The sequence below is a fragment of the Pongo abelii genome, chromosome X (assembly GCF_028885655.2).
Source record: "Pongo abelii isolate AG06213 chromosome X, NHGRI_mPonAbe1-v2.0_pri, whole genome shotgun sequence".
Lineage (NCBI taxonomy): Eukaryota > Metazoa > Chordata > Mammalia > Primates > Hominidae > Pongo > Pongo abelii.
Window position 1 is genome coordinate 111,221,429 of NC_072008.2, and position 20,598 is coordinate 111,242,026.

General features: G+C 35.7%; 1 protein-coding gene across 3 annotated transcripts in view; it reads left to right on the forward strand.

The window, feature by feature from the left end:
• IL1RAPL2 (interleukin 1 receptor accessory protein like 2) overlaps window positions 1-20,598 on the forward strand; it is a 1,231,199-nt gene that overhangs the window by 869,862 nt on the left and 340,739 nt on the right. The window lies entirely within an intron of this gene.

Below are 20,598 nucleotides of genomic sequence, written 5' to 3' on the forward strand. Positions count from 1 at the left end.
AACAGAAAAGCACTCATTTAATAGATGTAGGGAAACTAGATATTGCTGCCTTTTGAACGGGGTAGAGGGGTTTACCTGGTTTTATGACCAGGAATAGTATCTATTATATTTGCTTTTAAATAGGCATGATGTGGAAATACCATCTTGGTTTGAGATGCATTTGAGGATTTTAATTTATGGAAAGCACAACATATGCAATTATATTTATTGAATACCTAGGTACGGTATGGATATTTAAGTTGTTAAAACGTTATGAAAACTTGGAAAAGGTTGTTCAGGTTTATAAATAGCTTTAGTGATGCCTCCCCTCTTTAAATACCTGTCATACCATATGAATATGGTGAGATTAGACTCCGTAAGACTCTTTTCAGGTTCATTTTTATAATGTTTACTTTTTAGGACAAAACAGTAGCTAAATTAAAGTAATATCCAGTTCTTACTGATTGAGACAGAGTGGAAAGAAAGACATCGTTGTACATCACTGTCATTCCAAAGATACAGTGGAACTCCGGATGGAGGAATGACTTACCTATCACTACAACACTTATAAATGAGAATTTCTCAGAATTTCATTCTAGGCAAGTTCCACTCAACACCAGACCAAGCAATTCTATCTATTTACACTATTAGCCTAGTTTTCTCATACAGTCATCACAAGCATAGGAAGATACTTCAAAACCAAAAAACCAAGGTGCATCATTAATATTCATTTAATTCAAATACCAAATAGTTTACATAGGGCCAGCTTAGAAATAGATACTAAATCCAGAGCTACTGCAATCAAAGCTTATATGAGTGAATATGGTAGAGTTGCCTGCTAAAAGGCAATGTAATATAATTGTAGCTAGAACCCTACAGTGGGGAATGAGGAATTTTAAACACACATTTGATTACAGCCACCAAAAAATAGATGTAAAGTAAAAATAAAAGCATTTGGCTGGTCCAAGGTGTAATACCAATCAGTCAGCACCTGTGATTCTTTTACTTATATTTATTGTGTTTTTTTTAAAACAAATTTTAGCCCAATTTTCTTGAATCATTATCTCTCTGCAGCAGCAGAGGAAGGGCCTGTACCTCCCTACCAATGACCTGGTGTCCTTATTTTCTACCCCAAGAGCAGGGATATTAGCTGTGTCCAAATGGGTTCTAAATTCTACAGACTCATCAACATGAGGCAAGGAATCATTGAAAACCACCTGTGTCTCCTTTGGGAGGATGACATATCTTTAGTATTTACATAGCGTATTCTTCTATATCTACATATGCAAACTTTCCTTAACAGTAGAGGGTACATATGCACAGTGGGAGGAGATCAGACCTTTACAAGTGAAGGAAAGCAACTTCAGAAATGAATTATTTTCTTTGCTTTATTATTTTTACCAAGACAGAGAAGTATTGTATTGAGAGATAATCTATTTTCATAATCAATATGTGCCTAAATTATATTTAAATCATTTCACTCTGTACTATATTTTCAGGAATTACAGAATGTGTTATTCATTCACTTAAAGGTAACTCTGTAGAAATAACCTAAAACTGCAGAAGGATCTGAAAGATCTAAACATGGTGAGCTTAGAAACTGCAGATTTTAGATCTAATGTATACTGCATTAATAAACGATATAAAGTGTTGAAAAAAAAAAAGCGAAACCCAGGTTTTAGATATACCTCTACCACTTACTTGCTGTATGATTTTGGGAAAACTATTTTTTTGTCTCTGAGCTTTAATGCCATTATCTGTAAAATGCAGTGTTACAATAGATCATTGTAAGTTATAGCCAATATCAAAATTTCTCTTTTTTTATTTTTTTATTTTTTTATTTTATTATTATTATACTTTAAGTTTTAGGGTACATGTGCACAATGTGCAGGTTAGTCACATATGTATACATGTGCCATGCTGGTGTGCTGCACCCATTAACTCGTCATTTAGCATTAGGTATATCTCCTAATGCTATCCCTCCCCCCTCCCCCCACCCCACAACAGTCCCCAGAGTGTGATGTTCCCCTTCCTGTGTCCACGTGTTCTCATTGTTCAATTCCCACCTATGAGTGAGAACATGGGATCTAGAACTAGAAATACCATTTGACCCAGCCATCCCATTACTGGATATATACCGAAAGGACTATAAATCATGCTACTATAAAGACACATGTACACGTATGTTTATTGCGGCACTATTCACAATAGCAAAATTTTTCTTATGGCTGATAGGAGGTTTATTTCCCAAATCTCTCTCTTTAGAAATGCTTAGGTATGTCTACAAGCATATAGCTTAATATTTCAAACAAAACATTCATGCTTACCTTTATTAAATTTTTTCATAGCTTTAATTTTTGAGTACCTATGCCTCCAAACCAGTCAAATCAATTTTTCCAAACCTATGCCTCCAAACCAGTCAAAATAACTTCTATATATTGAAGTTGTTGAAAGCACATGTAAAATTCAGGATAAATTACCATTGCCATGAAAAATGCTATAGATTAGGTGTTCTTTAAAAAAATTATATACATCTAACAATTATTTGTTGCAGACACTACTATGTTCTAGGCATTGTCTTAGAAGCAGGTGATACAAAAGTGACAGATAACATCTCTGCTTTTACAAAGATTATACTCTTTTGGGAGACAGAAAGTGAAGAAGAAAACAAAACATAAAAAGATTATCAGCTAGTGGTAAGTGCCACCCAGATGAACAACATATGTGATGTGGTAGAAATTGATGAGATGGAATGGACCAGGTAGTAAGGGAAAGCAGAGATCTGAATGCCATGAAGGAGCCAACCACATGAAGATGAGTGGGAAAAAAACTCCAGGCTCGTATTATGTGAAGGCCCAAAGCAAAAATGAACTCAGCATGTTTAAGAAATTGAAAGATTAGTGAGGCTGAAGCTTAGTGGGAGAAGTAGAGAATGGTAGGAAATGAGGTCAGAAAGGTAGGCAGGGACCAAATTGGCTTTGATTTATAGATAGATAGATAGATAGATAGATAGATAGATAGATAGATAGAGTGTGGGGGGGGGTTGGAAAATATATTTTAAGGAAATAATATAGATTTGGGGTATGCTTAAGATTAGAGTCAACAGCACCTGTTAATGAGGTGAATATGAACAGTAAAGGAAAGAGAAATTGGAAAAACCCCTAGAGGTTTGGTTTGAGCACCTGGATAAATGGAGGTGCCATTAATTAAGATAGTAGAAGACTTGAGGGAAAATCAAGTGTAGGGTACAAAGAAGTAAACATCAACAACTCTATTTAGTCTTATTAAGTTTGATATATTAATTAGCCATCCATATAAAGATGTTAGGTAGAAAGTTACATAGAGAAGCCTGAGTTTCTGGGTAGAAGTCAAGGCAGTAGATCCATATGTGGGAGTCATCAGTATCTATATCTTATATAAAGTCATGAAGCAGAGGAGGAGAAGTTAGCAAATAGAAGTATTGGTTGGTGAGGTAGGAAAAAAATAAAGAGAGACTATAGGAGGAGGCAACACCAAGAGAAAGAGAGCATTTAAAGTGGGAGGGATTAGTATGTTATGCCAAATGTTACTGAGAAGATAATGAGGATGAGAACTGAGAAATGGCTATCAGACTTGGCAAAGTGGAGACTATTGAGTGGTGGTAAAGGAAGCCTAATTAATGTTGATTGAGAAGAGGATATAGAGTGAGGAAATGAAATTTCTTCACACTGTTTCCCCTGCTGGGATAGGCTTGGTATTTATAGGCCAGGAGAGAATTGGAAGATATACTCAAAGTACTTAAAGAAAAAATAAATCAACCAAGAATACTATTTCCAGCAAAGTAAGTTATCCTTCAGAAACGAAGTAGGAATAAAACCTCCCCGATAGAAGGAAACACTGAGAAAATTAACCACCACAATACTGGCTTTGCAAGAAATGCTTAAGGGATTCATACATCTGGAAGTGAAAGGATGACATCTACCATTGTGAAAACATGTGAAAGTATAAAACCCATCAGTATAGATAATTCTATAATCACACTCAGAATACCCCAGTGCTGTAATGTTGCTACGTAAATATTTCAGTCCTCTAGTATGAAAGTTTAAAGTTATAAGTGTCAGAAGCATCAACAGCTACAATTAGTGGCTAAGGTAGAAACAAAGATAAAGTTATAAATTAAGGCAATAAAATACAAATTATGTGGGAGGAGAGAAAAATCTAGAGCATTTTTATGCAACCAAAGTTAAGTTGTTATCAGCTTAAAATAGTCTATTATAATTATAAGATTCATTATGTTAGTTCCATGATAACCACAAACAAAGAAATCACAGCAGATGCAGAAATAATAAAGAGAAAGAAAACAAAACTTAACACCACAGAAAACCACCAAACCATAAAGGTAAACAACAAGAGAGGAAGAAAGGAGCAAATGATCTATAAAACAACCAGAAAACAATAAACTGGCAGAAGTATGTTTGTACCTGTCAATAATAACCTTGAATGTAAATAGATTAAATTCCTTAGTGAAAGATATAGAGTGGATGAATGCATTAAAGAAAACCACAAAACCCAACTATGTGCTGCCTACAATAGGCTCACCTCACTATTAAAGACAAACAGACTGCAAGTGAAAGAATGGAAAATAATATTCCATGCAAATGGAAACCAAAAGTAAGCAGGAATAGCCTACTCATATCAGATAAAATAGACTATAAGTCAAAAACAGTAAAAAGAGACCAAAAGATTATTGTATAATGATAAAGGGATCAATTCAACAAGATGATATAACAATTGTAAATATATATGCACCCAGCACCAGAGCACCCAAATATGTAAAGAAAATATTATTAAATCTAAAGGGAAAGATAGACTGCAAAACAATAATAGTAGGGGACTTCAACACCCCACTTTCAACGATGGAAAGAAAGTCAACAAAGAAACGTTGAACTTAAACTATACCATAGACCAAATGTATCTAACAGACATTTACAGAACATTCCAATAAACAACTGCAGAATACACATTCCTCCCAATTGGACATGGAACATTCTTCAGGATAGATCATGTGTTAGGCCACAAAACAAATATTGACAAATTTAGGAAGAAAAAGAGCACATCAAGTATCTTTTCTTATCAAAATGCTATAAAACTGGAAATCAATAACAAGAAAAACTTTGGCAATCTTACAAATACATGGGAATTAAACAACACAGTCCTAAGTAACCACTGAGTCAATGAAGAAATTAAAAAGAAAACTTAAAAATTCATTGGGACAAATGACAATAGAAAACACATCATACAAAAACCTGTGGGACACAACAAAAGCAGTTCTAAGAGGGAAGTTCATAGTAATAAAGCCTACATCAAAAAAGAAGAAGTATCTGACTCCAATATTTATTGTAGCACTATTTACAATAGCCAAGATATAGAATCAACCCACATGTCCGACACAGATGAGTGATAAGAAAAATGTAGTATATATATACACAATGGAATACTATTCAGCCATAAAAAAGAATGAAATCCTGTCATTTACAGCAACTTGTTTGGACCTGGGGGACACTATGTTAAGTGAAGTCAGCCAGACTCAGAAAGACACATACCATACCATCTCACTCATATGTGGAATCTAAAAAAAAAAAGTTGATATCATGGAAGAGTAGAGTAGAACAATGGTAATAAGGGAAACAGTGACTGAGGCAGAGATGGGAGAAAGAAGGAAGGATGTGGTGAAGTTGGTCAATGCATGCTAAGATACAATTAGAAGGAAGAAGTTCTGGTGTACTATTGCACAGTAGGGTGACAATGCTTATCAGTAAGGTATAGTGTATTACAAAAGAGCTAGAAGAGAGCTTTTGAATGTTCTCACTGCAAAGAATTATAAACACATGATGTGATGAATATGCTAAGACTATGATTTGATTATTATACAACATTTATGCATCTAAACATTGATTTGTACTCCATAAGTATGTACAACTACGATATGTCAATAAAAAATAAAAATTATTCTGATGAAGAAAAATATATTTGGAGTTTAGCAATTTCTTCTAATTGACTTTGATTTTTGTTAAATTCAAGGAAAATTACTGAAAGTAATGCGTTTATTCAAAATAGAATATGGAATGTTACCCTATTTTTTAAAATTATTTTTCTTTCCAATTTTCTATCTATATCTCTGCATAGATGGCTGAAATGATGTTTAATAAATGTTAATAATGAATGTTTCAGTGTGGTAAGATTCTGCATTATAGTATATGTAATTTATTTTTTGTGCTTTTCTATATTTTATGAATTTCTGTCATAAGAACATATTGTTTTTATAAAATATCAAATTGATTATTTTAAAACATTGTGCTAATGTCGATGATATGGTTTTTTTTCCCCCTGTGGTAAACAGAATAATGTCCCCCTCAAAAATATTCACATTATAATCACTGGAACATATCAATATGTTGTGTTATATGGAAATGGGAGGAGTAAGGCTATTAATTAGCTGACCTTGAGATAGGGTGATTATCCTATACTATCCAGGTGGGCCCAGTGTAATCAGAAAGGTCCTTATAAGAAGAAGAAGGCAGAAATGACAGAATCAGAGAGATGACAGCAGGAGAGGGAGTCAGTCCAGCTCTACTGGCTTTGAAGATGGAGCCATGGGACCATGAGCCATGGAATGTGGGTAGCTTCTAGAAGCTGGAAAAGGCAAAGGAATGGATTTTTTCCTAGAGCCTCCAGAAGGAATGCAACCTTACTTATAATTTCATTTTTAGCTCATCAGGACTCATGTTGGAATTCTAATCTATAGAACTGTAAGAATACATTTTTGTTATTTTAAGTCATGTTTGTGGTAATTTGTTAAGTAGTCATAGGAAACAAATACACTCACTTCCACTTACTATTATCTAATTTATTCTCTACTCAGCAGCCACAACAAACTTTATAGGCCTGCATTGTCCAGTATAATAGCCATTAGCCACATGTGCTAAATGAGCACATGAAATGTGGCTGGTCTGAAATGAGATGTGCTGTATATGTAAATTACACACTGGATTTTGAAGACTTAGTATGATAAATGTAAAATAGCTCATTAATAATTTTTAATATTGACTTCATGCCAAAGTGATAATATTTGGTCTATGTTTGGTTAAATAAAATACAATACTAAAATTTATTTTCCCTGTTTCATGTTACTTTTTAAATATTTGCCTACAGGAAAGCTTAAAACTACTTATATGGCTTACATTGTATTTCTGTTATACAGTGCTGATACAGAAGGTAAATAAGACACTATCATTTTCTTTTTTTTTTGAGACAGAGTCTCGCTGTGTCACCTAGGCTGGAGTGCAGTGGCACGATCTCGGCTCACTGTAACAGCCACCTCCCGGATTCAAGCGATTCTTCTGCCTCAGCCTCCTGAGTAGCCGGGACTATAGGTGCCCACCACCATGCCCAGCTAATGTTTGTATTTTTAGTAGAGACGGGGTTTCACCATATAGGCCCGGCTGGTCTCAAACTCCTGACCTTGTGATCTGCCTGCCTCAGCCTCCCAAAGTGCTGGGATTACAGGCATGAGCCACTGCGCCAGGCCAACACTATCATTTTCTTATTAAAGGCCTTCAGTGTCTTCCCACTGTACATGCAATATGCTTCAAATTCCTTAACTTGAATTTATAAGATCTCGCATATTCTCACTCGTAGGTGGGAATTGAACAATGAGAACACATGGACACAGGAAGGGGAACATCACACTTTGGGGACTGTTGTGGGGTGGGGGGAGGGGGGAGGGATAGCATTGGGAGATATACCTAATGCTAGATGACAAGTTGGTGGGTGCAGCGCACCAGCATGGCACATGTATACATATGTAACTTACCTGCACATTGCGCACATGTACCATAAAACCTAAAGTATAATAATGATAATAATAATAATAATAATAAAAGAAGAAAAAAAAAGAAAAAAAAAAAAAAGATAATGCTGAAATATAAAAAAAAAAAAAAAAAAAATAAGATCTTGCGTCATCTGGCTTCTGGTACCTGTTTAGCCTCATCTTTTGCCTCTTATACTCCATTCTAATGGGCCAAGCTTGTTTCTGTACAGGGCCTTTCCATGTGTGGTTCAGTAGACCCAGGAAACTCTTCATTTCACTATTCATTTGATTGAAAAGTTCTCATCCTTCCCTCTCAGCTCAAGTGTCACTCAGGTATACCTTCTCTAGAATCCCAGCGTAGGTACACTTTGCTGCCTCATTCATAGCATACTGTTGTTTTTGTTAATGGCACTTTTTGCAACATGTAATGATAAAGTTTTTATTTCTAAAATTCTCTTTGAAAATGATAAGCTCAGTGTATGCTTTATGTATCAGGCAAAGCACAGATGCTCAGTAAATATTAAATTAATGTAGAATAATCAAATAAGATCATGTTTATGTAAACACATTATAAGCTATAATTTACTGTACAGATGTAATAATAGTAATAGTCATAAAAAGAGGAGAAAGATGAGGGGGAGGAAGAAGGTAAGAAATTAAAGTCTTTGCTTTGTATCAATTTTTAATAGATTTTTTTCCAGTGCCTTATGTCTTTAAACATTTGGGAATAAGTAACACAATAAGTAGCTATATTCCATTTCTTTAAAAAAAGAACTATTTTCAAAGACATATCCCAATTTCTTCTTAAAGGAAGTTTTCTAAATTGTTTGCTGGTGACTCGGGTTCCCTTCTCTAAGGCATAATATGTATATCCACAGTAGTGAACACAATGGGAATGGAGTGTGGGGGAGTAGGTGTTGGAGAAAGCAAAGCAAAACCAGCATTAGGATGGTTATATATAATAGGAATGGTTATCATATAATAGGAAGTCAGACTGTGCAAATATTTGTTACTGCTATACCTACTCTCTTAAATATGAGAGTAGCATTATTTGTGTTCTAGGTGAAGCTGTCCAGAGCTATATGTCTATTTGAGATTGTTAGTTTTTGCAACAGGAACATGAAATTTGTGTCCCTCAGTGTAATGCTCAACAGTCTTGCTATAAACAAGTATAATTGCACTGTACTTTCTTTATATTTATTTCTAATTAGAAATTTATTTTTCCCCGTCAAAGTCAGAGCTTAAGCACGGCCTTTCTTAAATGATCTTAAAGTAAATTTTCCTACTTATGTGCCTTTTCTACAATCATTTCTGACTTAAAGTTAGCCTTATAATTAGCATTTTAATAGCCCAAAAGCCTTCCTTGTACTTAGTAGCACATTACAATCTGCATTTAAATAGGAATGTTATAAAAGAACAAAATAAAAAAATTACTTATGTTAGAAAAGTTGTTTTTCTAGGTTTTGTTTTTATATTTTCCTTATGGCATATCCTTTCTATATATTAGACAAAGATTAAAACATCTCTTTTTCAAGTTACTGAATTTATTATTGGGGAAAGTTATCAAAACCAACCCTCTACCTTTAATAAAAATGCCTTAATGTGATATTTTAAAAATAATACCCAGGAAGTGATGCTTTCAAAATTAAGATTGATCTACTTATTTCCAATTTGGAGAACCAAAGGCAAACTGAAACCTTTTGGCTTATATTTGTTAGTTATAGCTAGATATGGATATGGATGTAGGTATAGATATAGATATAATCAGACTTGAGACAGCATTGAAAAATTGAAGTATGCCATTTTTATAAGATACCATTTAATAAGCCACAATAAAAAAATCTTATTACATGATTCCTGTATATGTGACACTGTTTGCCTTAGATACATCTCTGTCTTTTGCTGCTATTTCCCCATCCACTCATACACACATACTTATTTTATCAAAGTCTCAACACTTGAAGTACTCCCACTTCTGCCTCTGTGCCTTCTCTAATCATCGCATCTCCAATCAGATTGCCTGAGTTCAAATGTTCTTTTCACCACATTATTTGCTGTGTAGCCTTGGTAAGTTACCTAACGTCTCTGTCCTTCAGTATTTGTATCTGTAAAGCAGGAAAAATGATGATACTTCTTCATAGAATTGTTATGAAAATGAAAAGTAGTGCACGTAAAGTATTTTCGCATAATCTTGGCAATAAATGTAAACTATTATTTTTACTCCTTAAATTATACTATTAATACTACTGCTACTATTTTCTCTACTGCCAGCCCTCTATATACCCTATATTTATTAAATCAGTTCTTAAATAATCCTTCTCTCCGTAGCCTTCCTGTATTAAAGAGGAAAGGTAAGAGCTCTTCTCTCACCCCACCTTTGCTTCTGTTTCACTTGCTTCTCGTTGTCTTAAGAAAGAGACTTGCGGGGTTAACAGCAGCATCTCTGGCTAATGTAAACCAAACCCCAAAAGCAACATATTAAAAATAAGGCAGAACATCAAATCTGGTTCTTTAATAAGTCCTCTGTTTCCTTCAGGTCCCACACCTAGGCGACAGTATTTTTTCATACTTTGTTCTTGTCCCCTATCCCATGTCTTACAGATCTAGCTCAGTTTTGTAAATTGCAACCTTTTCTCCTTTCTTCTGTAGTTAGTTCATTTCATTTGAAATAAAGCATTTAATGATCATCTAGCCCTGTGCTAGGAAGTCAGGATATGAGGGAGAGTTCTTAAAGAAACAAAATCGTGAGATACTGCCTCTTCTTTTACCAAATTGGAAATTAGATTTGTATAAGATTTATATGAAGTAGGCCGGGCGCAGTGGCTCCCGCCTGCAATCCCAACATTTTGGGAGGCCAAGGCAGGTGGATTACCTGAAGTCAGGAGTTCAAGACAGCCTGGCCAACATGGTGAAACCCCATCTCTACTAAAAATACAAAAATTAGCTGGGCATGGTGGTGTGTGCCTGTAATCCCAGCTACTTGGGAGGCTGAGGCAGGAGAATCACTTCAACCAGGGAGGCGGAGATTGCAGTGAGCCAAGATCACACAGTTGCACTTCAGCCTGGGCAACAGAACGAGCCTTCGTCTCAAAAAAAAAAATTATATGATTTATATGAAATTATTAGAAAATCCTGAAAGAAAGAGTATTCATTTGGTCAGCATTCGTCACATGTACTAAAATTATTTGTTTTTACATTTTTCTCCATTACCATAGTATGAGTTCCTTTGGGGAAAAGTCAGTGCCTCAGTAATACTGTTTATCTGCTAAAGTTCTTGTCTTGCAGGAGGCATTGAAGAAATTTTTTGAATGAGTAAATGGCAGGATGAAAAGATGAGACCTAGATCTTATCCTCAAGAAGCTTCTAGTCTGTTAGAAAGCATCACTTGTGTACGTAAGTAGTAGTAAACCTTATTCTAGCCTACATTTGTCCTCTACTTCCCAATGTACCCAGTCCGTAGAGAATATGACACGTATGCTTACACCTCTCTTTCATAATTTCTTCTGCTGAGAATACCCTTTCCTTTTTTTCCACTTATGAACTTGTATTCATTTATCAAGGTACAATTCTTAATAGTATCTTATCAGTAAAGTCTTCTCTGAGTCTTTTCCCCATGTAAAACAAATCCCTCTCTCCTCTGCCCACTTACAGCATTTTTCATATACCTCGCTTAGCTCTTAGTACATTAAATCATAATTACTTATCATGTTTTCAGCTTTAATGTGAACTCCAAAAAGAGTGAGACCTTATCTAATTGATCTTTGTAATTCTAGGGCCTACAAAAGTGTCTGGCTTATAGTTGGTGCTCAACACATAGTTGACTGAAAAAAAAAAATGAATGAATGGATCAATGACTCAATGAATAATTGTGGCAAATACCCTAAAAGAAGTGGGAAAAAAACTGATATATGATTGTTATTTTGTATAGTAGGGTCCCAAGAGCCAAATTCAAATTCCCCCTTTTTGGTTAAAGCTCTCCCTGCCTCAGTCTCACTCCTTTTTTTTCAGTTCCCATACCTTCTGTCTGTTCTTGACTTTGCCATAACCATTGCCTGTTATGACAGATTCCGTGAGCATCCAGCACAGATGTATGTATAAAAACAAATAAGATTAACCATAGGTGAAATTTTTTCACCCGAAACATAATAATATCATGTATAACTAATTGTTGCATGTTCTAATTCGTTGCATATTTTGATTAATTCTTTGGCAGGGAATAATCCTGGACTAATTTTCACAGAATTAGAAGGCAGTAAAATATACTCACCACTGCAATTATACTAAACATAGTTGAATGGAGAAGATTGGTTTGAATCCACACTAATCCCAAGATGTACATGGGAATTTGTTCTTTAAAAAAATACCCGGCATACTTGTCATTTATCATATTGTTATAAAACTCGAAGAGAAAAGACCCCAATTACTTTTGCTTTCCAGTTGTTTGGAGATCTGATAAAAGGAGGTATTTTGAAAATGGCTCAACAACAACTGACAAAAGTCCCTAATGGATCATATGCTTTGTCATCCTCAGTAGCATCACTGGTTTACTCTGCAAACATTAGCAGTTTCCTTAATCTCCACAGTCATTGGCTTGAGAGCGAAAACACTGCATCACCTAGTTAGAACCACAAAAACTAGATTGGTTTTATATTTGAGTGCTTTGAAAATTTAGAATAACACCTGGTAACTTATAACAGTTGTCCAGGGAACATCTATAATGTGCAATTGCTCGGGAAGTGTTTTGGTAAAATTTATCCTGAAACAAGTTGGCCAACAGCCACATCTTGAAAACATCTATGTTATAAAGAAAAATTTCATCATACTGGTACGTTTTTCCATAGAGTTTGGCATGTATTATCAATCCACTATTACTTTAGAAGTATAATCTTAATAATCTTTTTCGAAACCACGAGGTTTACATTTATATTTTCCTGATTTTCTAGAAAAATTAGATGGACCTGTGATAGAAGTAGCATTCAGTATAACAAGTATATTTTACAGTCACCACATACACAGTTACTTTGAATATCTGTCGTCATTCTATATCTACCAAGGATTCCACGTGTCACTATTTCCAGAAGGCTTTTTCAAAGCAAGAATTCTACTGAATTGAGAATGGGGATGTTTTTTGTTGTTTTCCAGAAATAGACTTGCATGCTACTATATTTTGAGCAAATGATCACAAACACATCCACATGAAGAGGCAACAGATGTAAAGAAAAAACTTCTATATTTATTACAAACCAAGGGAGCAATGCAAGTATCACAGCAAATTTGTACCAACAATTATATATATTATTTTGCTGACAGCTTGGTCTGCAAAGCTGCTAGAGTGCAGAATCAGCAAGTCTAATCCAGAGGCAACTCCAATCTGATGGATAATATTTGATTCAGTAAATGAAGTCAAGCAGGAGTTTAAAAACCAGTTACATCTTCTTTCATCAGACATTGCTTCATCTTGTCAGTCTTTTTTTGTAGACTGTAAATTGAATAATACAAAATGTTATCTGCAAAAAATTTTTTAGCTTGTTATAAAGTGAGACCATTTGTGAAAGGATGAAATAGTTACAAATGCATATTTGTTACTGATAAATGATGGCATGTATGATCCAGTGTTTTGAAGTTTCCTCCACATTAAAAAAAAAAAAATCTTGGAGATAAGAAAACTAACCCAGGTTTTTTTTTTCTTTTGAGTACAACAGATAAAAGGAAAAGTTAGCCTGGGAGGGATTTTTGAAGTTCTTTGGTTCACTGATTTTCTAACCTGCTTTCACATTGTAAAGCACCTAAAGTACTTTTTGAAAATATAGTCATAGGCTCCACTCTGAAATTTTGATTCAGGAAATCTGAAACTACCTACTAAGTACTGTCAACACAACAAGTCTATGCACTTATTCAGAACTACTGATCGAATTCAACTCCTTACTCAATGCGGAATCCTCTTTACAAAAACCTTAAAATGTGGCCGTTCACTGACTCAAGGCAGCATAGTCCATTGTTGGACAATTCTAGTTCAGAGAAAGTTTTTATGTATTAACCCCAAATCCTAGAAACTTCTCCCCAATATTGTGTGTCCAGCAACCTCACATGACCCTTCCATGGTCACACATGTGTTTGGTTCATCAGGGACTCCTTATTTTGCTTAACCAATTCTGTCTCAGGGCCTAAGGAGTGTGCGTATCAAAAAACAAAATTGCATTAAAAGTTACATTTATATTGATGAAACAAAATATCCACAGGTTTATGTCCCTCAATTAGTAGCTATGCTGGATTGAGCTGTTCACTCAGAAATGGCTTCTAATAACTTAAATGTTGGCTGAGTATTGAAGGTTAAGATTTGCCACTTAAATGACAGCAACACTTCATTCAGTATTGGGAAGTGTGAGAAGTTTGACTGACAAGCCCCACTAGCCTATTTACAGGTATCAGGGTTACAGTTGAATTTAACCTTACACTCAGGCTTCTCCAGACCAAAAGAGCCCCATCTTCTGAACTTCCTCAAAAAGCGAAAGACAGATCTGAGAAACCTGTGCCAAGACAATCATATCGCTGGGAATAAAAACAGTACTGTGAACCCCAGAAATCTAAGACAGGTCTCAGTTAATTTAGAAAGTTTATTTTGCCAAGTTTGAGAATGCACACCCGTGACACAGCCTTAGGGTGTCCTGATGACATGTGCCCATGGTGGTCAGAGCACAGTTTGGTTTTATACATTTTAGAGACATATGAGACATCAATCAACATATGCAAGATGAACATTGGTTCGGTTCAGAAAGGTGGGACAACTAGAAGCAAAGACAGGACAACTCAAAGTGGGGAGGGGGCTTCCAGGTCAAAGGTAGTTAAGGGACAAAAGATTTCATTCTTTTGAGTTTCTGATTTTCCTCTCCAAATGAGGCAATCAGATATGCATTTGTCTCAGTGAGCAGAGGGGTAACTGAATCAAACAGGAGGCAGGTTTGCCCTAAGCAGTTCCCAGCTTGACTTTTCCCTTTAGCTTAGTGATTTGGGGGCCCCAATATTTATTTTCCTGTCACACATTCCCCCTTCTCATTTTAAAAATCTTTTGGAGAAAACATTTTAGAAGAAAATAAGTCTCTGATCTCAGGTTTCGTCTGATAGATCATGGCTAGAATGGTTTATTCCTAGATGGGTAGGTCCTGAGTTATTAGGAAAGTTCATTTTTAGCAAGTTGTGAAATCTCATGTTTATGAAGAGAAAATAGGGGGAAGAAGGGAAAAAAACAACAACAAACCAAAGACTAATCCTGGAAAATCAATATAAGGCACATTACTCTGAAGTCCATACATCAGTAGGCAGCTATGAAAGTGGTTTATGTATGTAAATAGGTTGCTGTTATTTTCTTCTGAAGTTTAAGTTGTCTATCTTCAGTTCATAGGGCTTTACAAAAGCACAGCTTAGTTTTCAGTGACTCCAGGTTAGTAAAAATGTAGGGGAAAAAGAAGTAGAAACAACTGAAAACATTATTTTGAAGACTTATAGCCAAGAAAAATTAGAATTCATTCCAAACTATAGAAAATAATAAAAATTGAAAAACATTAGGCAAGACTAGAATCTAACAACACGTTTACTACAGTTTTTGAAACATAATTTTTCTCTCTCCAGTTTTCCATTTTTACTAAAGACAAATCATGGTAGGACTGATTTGTTTTATTATACTTGGCCTGATTATTTGTATACAGTGCAGCAAGAATAAGATTTTTTACAGAAGCTTTTAAATTGGCTTTGATGGAATTTTGTTTCATAGGAGTCTCAGATAAGACTTTTAAAGCTGAGCCCAGCCTTGGATTTATACCAGCAAATGCCTATGATTTGGGCGAATTCCTCTTCTCTTGAGGTTCCAAGATAAACCTGGGGGCTCCTGGTCCTGTCAGAAAGTGACATTCTTTACTTACCCCAGGTTAGGACACCTGTACAGGGAATGTGTAGACAAGGTATAAAGTCAGTTTCCCAAGGGGCTTTTATTGGCTCCACAATTCAAGTTTGATTCCTTAAAGGAAAGCACACCATTCCAGTCAAAGCCTTAGTAAAATAGCCAGTTTCTCCAATTGTGTTCTGTTATAAAAGAAAACAGATTGTTATTTCACTTGTGCAAATAACAAATATTAAGAATACTCATAAATAGCTTCCAAATACTGGAGAATTCAGGTAGAGAGAAACAGATATATTCTAAATTTTGTTCAAAGAAGTATAATAAATTGTTAAAAGCTGCCAATAGCTCAAAAGAAAAGTTTCCTTGACTCTGGAAAAACAAAACAAAGGATCAGCAACATTTTAAGCAAAAAGTCAAAAAGATTACTTCCATCTTCTACTAGTTCAGTCCATGTAGTTAATTCCTGTTCTGCTTGATATTCATCAACATTTCAGTTCTCCATGAGTTCTAAAAGTTTTACTTCTATTCTGATGTTACAATCTTCAGAGTTATCAGAAACTTGTATTCAAGAGCACCTGTGAGAGTTTTGTAACTGATTATAAAACCACCTTCTAAAGAGGACCAAAACAAGACAACAATTGTCTGTGGATGACAAAAAGTTTTAGGGCAGCCAGAGTCAAGGACACAATTGACAAGGAAATTTGTTACCTTTGTTGCACATAAAAATTATGTTAATAATTTAACATAACAATTATAATTATTACTCATAATGTCCACTAAGTCATATCAGAATTATAGAAGTTTCCCATAATTTTGGAACACATAACAATAACATATGTATACAAACAGTGCAAAGAAAACTAAAAGCCATTTCATATTTGACAATGTTTTCTGTATAATTTTCATACCGAATAAACCAAATTGTCATTTTTGGACTTCAAGAAACCTAATATCTTAAAGGATTAATTAGTTCAGAAAAAGACATAATTTATAATTTGATTTTGGTAAGTTTGTCAAATATCCAAAAGTTAGAACACATGATATCACAGGTCATTGTAAAATAAGTCATTCATTTGACCAAAGTGATAACTCAAGGATTTCAAACAAAAGGTGAGAACCTTCACTCTTTGAGAGATTTCTTTTTCCTTTCTCTTTTGCAGCTGTGAGGAATTTTGGCCATATTAGAGAGGCTTTGTTACCCATAATTTGTAATTCTCACTCGGATTTGACCCAGTCAGGTAGAGTTGGTCAAATCTGATGGGAGAAAGAATGGAACAAACAACAACAACAAAAACCCAACAATATGATCATTGAGCACTCTAATGGTAAGGAGAAATTAAGACAAGCTAGTTGTTAAACTTTAGCCAAGGCAAAACCCCAATTCAGCTACTTACCTAGGGATGGGTCTCAGGCTGAAGATGGCTTTCTACCATTCTAGAAGCAGGAGAAAAAATCCTCAAACTCATCTTCCCTACTGGGAGTGAACTCAAACTCCATAAAGGAGTTACCTACCTTCCATCATCATGGAAACAGGAAATCTTACCTTCCTTGTTGGAAACAAGTAAAAATTTTAAAAAGGGTGTTGTACAGCAAAATAAACTTTAGATCTTGACCAAATTTGGGGAGATCAGGGATTATCTGCAGGGGTTGCTCCTAGACCTAAGCAAATTTTCCTATTGGTTTGAGCCATAAAGTTAGTTCATACTTGTACCAAGCACCAGTAGGAGATTTGTCAAAAGGAAGGGGCATCTTTATTCAGAATCCCTTCATGGTTACCAAAATGTGAACCCCAAAAATCTGAAACAGGCCTCAGTTAATTTAGAAAGTTTATTTTGCCAAGGTTGAGGATGCATACCCGTGACACAGCTTCAGGAGGTCCTGATGACATGTGCCCAAGGTAGTCAGAACAGTTTGGTTTTATACATTTTAGAGAGACATGAGACATAAATCAACATATGTAAGATGAAAATTGGTTTGGTCTGGAAAGGCAGGACAACTCGAAGTGGAGAATGGTCTTCCAGGTCATAGGTAGATAAGAGAGAAATGGCGGCATTCTTTTGAGTTTCTGATTAGCCTCTCCAAAGGCGGTAATCAGATATCCATTTATCTCAGTGAGCAGAGGGGTGACTTTGAATAGAATGGGAGGCAGATTTGCCCTAAGCAGTTCCCAGCTTGACTTTTCTCTTTAGCTTAGTGATTGTGGGGCCCTGAGATTTATTTTCCTTTCGCAGTACTCAAATGGAGCAGGAAGTGGAATGATACAGAGGACTTACATTGAATCTGGGGATGGGGATACTGTGGAGAAGCTAGTTAAACAGTGAACAGTCCCAGCTACTCTGGAGGCTGAGGCAGGAGAATCGCCTGAACCCAGGAGGAGGAGGAGGTTGCAGTGAGTGGAGATCATTCCATTGCACTCCAGCCTGGGTGACAAGAGTGAAACTATGTCTCAAAAAAAAAAATGAATAAAATAAAAAATAAAAATTAAAAAAAAACGGTGAACAAAAGGATTAAGTGTGTACTGATAAGCCTTTCCTTTCCACCTTGTCTTCCTTCTTGGTGGTAAGCTTAGCTCTTGCTTAGCTCAGTTCACACCTCTGCCATGCCTTGTAATTCTGTCGGACATCACCCAGGGGAGTCCTATTTTGGTTGCCAGCTGGGCTTGGAAGTATAGGCTCTTTATTCTGGGTCTCCATCCAACTGAGCCACCAGAGCAGGGTCAGACTTGAAAGAAATCCAGGGCAGCTACTGTCCTGACAGATAACCCAGCATCTTTCGTTCCAGAGAATAGTCAAATTAGAAGAGAGAAATTTAAATCTTACCTTGCTGAGAAGAGGCTGTCACAACCCAGACCGCTCACTGAGAACAGCATTCTGACTAAACCTTGGAAGGGTATGGACATAGTAAAGGAGATTACCTGGATTTGAGGTCAACAACTCTCTGCACTGAATGCAGTGAGGGTGCCAAATGTCATCTTCTAAATTAAGGACCTGGCCAACTTAATGCAAAGACAGGCAGGGGAAGAAAAAGAAAAATATGGAGGAGGAAACAAAGACGATGAGAGTAAAGTCAGGAAAAGGGAAATTGAGTATATAGGAAAAAGGAAAGGGATTTGATTAAGGGGAATGGGAGCATCTCCTTCCCCACCCCCACCTCAGGAATTGTTAGGACTGCAGCTGCTCTTTTAACTTTTTTTTTTTTCCTGAAGTCAATTTTTATGCATAGGACTCAGGAAGTTTAAAATTAAATGACACTTGCCAGTTTTTTGACTCAGTGTAACTTCCCTCTCATGTTATCCTTTTTTTTTTCCTTTGCTGATTCCTGTAAGCAAACCCATTATCTGAACAAAGGGGAGCTGACAGAGTGTCCTGACCTTGCCTTTTCCAACTCCTAATTATTTTCACAAGGTACTGAAATGAAGTTTTAGATTTATTTTTTAAGTTGGGGAACTAGAAAATAAAGGAGTGAAATTGTGCTATCTCTGATGACACCAACAATTTTCCAGATTTAATTTAGTTTATTTTAAAAAAAATGCTACAAAAAACCCCACCCTAACACCAACAAAAAGAACATCAACAAACCAGCCTGACTAAGCCCAGACCTCTGTCAGGAAATGAAATTGATTAAAGGTGCCCCCTCTTCCTGTTACTCTCCATAACACTTGTCTATTTCTGCCAAAACATGTATCAAAATCTGTAATTTTCTTGTTTATTTTTTCTGTTTTTTTTTATGTATTGCTTGTCTCCCTCCCGGTAGAATGTCAGATCCATTAGGGCAGGGATTGATTATTAATTGTTTTGCTCCCTACCATATATATTTCTGAACTAGGAAAGTACCCAGATATAGCAGGCACTCAATAAACATTGATTGATTGAATGAATGAATGAATGAATGAATGAATGAATGAATGAATGGTGAGGCTCACTGAACAGACAGAACAAGCCTTTAGGAGAGATCCAAACCACTAGTCTGTAAAGTACTATGTCATCTGACCCCTGCCTACCACACCAACTTCATAATTTACTCTCCCCCTGACCTTTGAACTCCTCTCACACACTATATTCTACCTACCTCAGGGTGTGACACATGAGATTTCATTTACCTGGGATTTTGGGATCCTCTTACTGGCTTGTCAACTTCTCATCTTTCTGATCTCATTATAAAGGCACCTACATGAAAACTCCTTGGCCATCCCAAGTAGCCAAGTAGCCTCTCCTCAGCCCCTATTCTACTCCTGGTTATTCTCTCTCATTTTACCTTGTTCCTTTCCTTCAAGGGATTTTTTTTTGTAATTTATAATTCTATATTTATTTACTTCTTTATTGCCTGCCCTCTCCCATTGTTATATTCATAAGGACTGGGATTATGTTTTTTTTTTTCTTAACTCTGTATCCCCCACATCTAACACAATCATTGGTACAGAGTAGATAATTAAATATTTGCTGATTAAATGAGTAAGTAAATGAATAAATGAATTGCTGATGTTCCTTCTCCCATGCCTCATTGTGCAGACATGCCATCCTGAGGTCTGGTGTTTTCATACTTTTGGCATGGCCATGTACCCTCAGACCCCACCAGAGAAAACCTTGGGCTAGGAAAGCCTGGATAGTCCCAATTACACTTCAATGATCTGAAATTAAGATTATATAAATAATTTATTTTGAAAGGAAGAAATATAACAGAAGGGAAACATTTTTGTTTTCATTTCTTATGCTCAAAGTGGTTTGGGTTCAAAGTTGGATTTTCGTTGTAAATACACCACACTTGTAGCAATACAATATACCATGTTATTTTTGTCAAAAACAGCAGTTTTCCTAATGGGAGCTACACAGTCCTTTGGAAACTTGGCCAACCAGGCCTAGTAAGCCATTTTAATCAT